The sequence below is a fragment of the Rhinopithecus bieti genome, unplaced genomic scaffold, assembly GCF_001698545.2.
Source record: "Rhinopithecus bieti isolate Rb0 unplaced genomic scaffold, ASM169854v2 scaffold_14454, whole genome shotgun sequence".
Taxonomy (NCBI): Eukaryota; Metazoa; Chordata; class Mammalia; order Primates; family Cercopithecidae; genus Rhinopithecus; species Rhinopithecus bieti.
Window position 1 is genome coordinate 2,005,848 of NW_016808228.1, and position 2,176 is coordinate 2,008,023.

At 48.7% G+C, this 2,176-nt stretch overlaps 1 pseudogene; it reads left to right on the plus strand.

Annotated features, from left to right (window-relative positions):
- The first annotated feature begins 1,485 nt into the window (after positions 1 to 1,485).
- On the plus strand, positions 1,486 to 1,972 carry LOC108538117 (40S ribosomal protein S13-like; annotated as a pseudogene).
- The last annotated feature ends 204 nt before the right edge of the window (positions 1,973 to 2,176 follow it).

Consider the following 2,176-nt stretch of genomic DNA (forward strand, 5'->3'; position numbering starts at 1 on the left):
TAATGGTCTCAACTCCCAGGGAATGTCCTTACCTGAGGCCCAGGATGGAAACGGGTTTTTAAGCAAAACAGAGGGTCCCACCTCCCCAAAGGAGTCTCCTGCTCCCTTCTGGCATGATGAGACCTGCCTGACACTAGCCCCAGGATCGAGGATGGCTAGCATTTCATAGGCGCCATGTGCCAGGTGGTGTTCTAAGTGCTTCGTGCATATCCTCACCCCTGAGGTATTTGGGTGAACCACACTTGCTAACTTGCCAAAGACCACATGGTGGTCAAATAAGAACCAGAATTCACAGTACAAGGCTCATGCTGGGACAGTACCAGGTTAAATATCTATGGAGAAAAAGGAAATCTAGGAAACAGGTCAGGAGGGAGGCTGGGAGGCCATAGGAGGCAGAGGTGATGGTGTTGCCAGGTGGCTCCTCTCCTTCCCAACCGCCTATCCCAGCTCATCTCAGCTGCTTGCCCTCTCATCCTTTCCTTGGAAAGGAAAAACATCCCGGCTGTCGGGGCCTGGAATGCTCCAGCATTAGCCACACCCCTCTGGCCTGATGTGTATGGCTGTGTCAATGTGTAGCAGAAGGCAAGTGGCTTTCACCCTGGTGCCAAGGTCTATGGAGCCAGCAGACTAGGGAGGATAGTCTGGCTGACAGAGGTGGCCTGCCTTGCAGCTGGAAGCACTTATATAAGGATCACAATGCAATGTGGCTGCTTTGCACAGCCTTGCACCTCAGGACGAGCTTCTGAAGGTTGCTAAAATGCAGTTCTGTGAAGTTAGTACTGCAGAGGAAGGTACCATCCAGATGGAGGTGTTCTGACTTAGGGACGCCTTACTCAACTGGCCAGACTTGGAGAGTTGTAGCCAGTACATCATAAGCATAGTCCTTCCACAAGCCATGCTCAAGGGGTTGAAGGACGAACCCTGCCCCCAAGGGAATGCTTAACCACATGGGGATTGTAGTGTTTTGGCTCTGGGTTCTTATGGACTACTGTCACCCATTTTCCATTCCTTAGCTTCAAATATTACAAGAGGCATGGTTTAGAAACGTGACACTGTTAGCTACTTGAGAGAACTTGGAACAGCAACTGGATGGCAGACAGTGCCAGATGGAGGCCTTAGGGTGAGAAGCAGCTGAGTGATGAGGGTTAGAAGCAGCACCATTTAGCTGTGTAAGAGGCAGAGGGAGGATGGATCACAGCTGACCTCTGACCTAGTCTAGGACAGGCACCCTGCCCTCCAGCTGTGGTGCTGACAAGACAGGGTTGGTGGCTGTGTGGTGTCAGGAAAGCCAAGTGGCCATAAGTCACCAGTCCTCTCTATTTTAAAGGCACAGGTGTTTCTTCTCCAGGTCTTGCCTGGGCAGTCCTTTCCCTTTACCCTTGAGAATCCTGAGGTTTAAACACGGGAGGAGGTGAAACCCTCCTATGTTGCAGGTGGGAACGTTTAATAACACAGCCACACTTTAGCTGCCTGACCGGCGCCATCATGGGTCGCATGCATGCTCCTGGGAAGGGCCTGTCCCAGTTGGTTTTGCCCTATTGCCACAGCGTCCCCACTTGGCTGAAGTTGACATCTGACGATGTGAAGGAGCAGATTTACAAACTGGCCAAGAAGGGCCTAACTCCTTCACAAATCGGTGTGATCCTGAGAGATTCACACCGTGCTGCACAAGTACGGTTTTGTGACAGGCAATAACATCCTAAGACTTCTTAAGTCTAAGGGACTTGCTCCTGATCTCCCTGAAGATCTCTACCATTTAATTAAGAAAGCAGTTGCTGTTCAAAAGCATCCTGAGAGCAGCAGAAAGAATAAGGATGCTAAATTCCGTCTGATTCTGATAGAGAGCTGGATTCACCACTTGGTTCGATACTATAAGACCAAGTGAATTCTCCCTCCCAGTGGGAAATATGAATCATCTACAGCCTCTGCCCTGGTCTCATATATTTGTCTAGGTACTCAAGCAATAAAATGATTGTTTAACAACAACTGTAACAAAAGCCAATAACGTAGCCACCGTGAAAAATAGATTAGTGGTTTCTCAAAGCAGTAAACACAGAGTTACCATGTGACTCAGCAATTCCACTCCTAGATGGAATTAAAAAACATGTCCACACAAAAGCTTAAAGTTCACATCAGCATTATTCATTAATAGCCAAAAAGTGAAACAACCCAAATG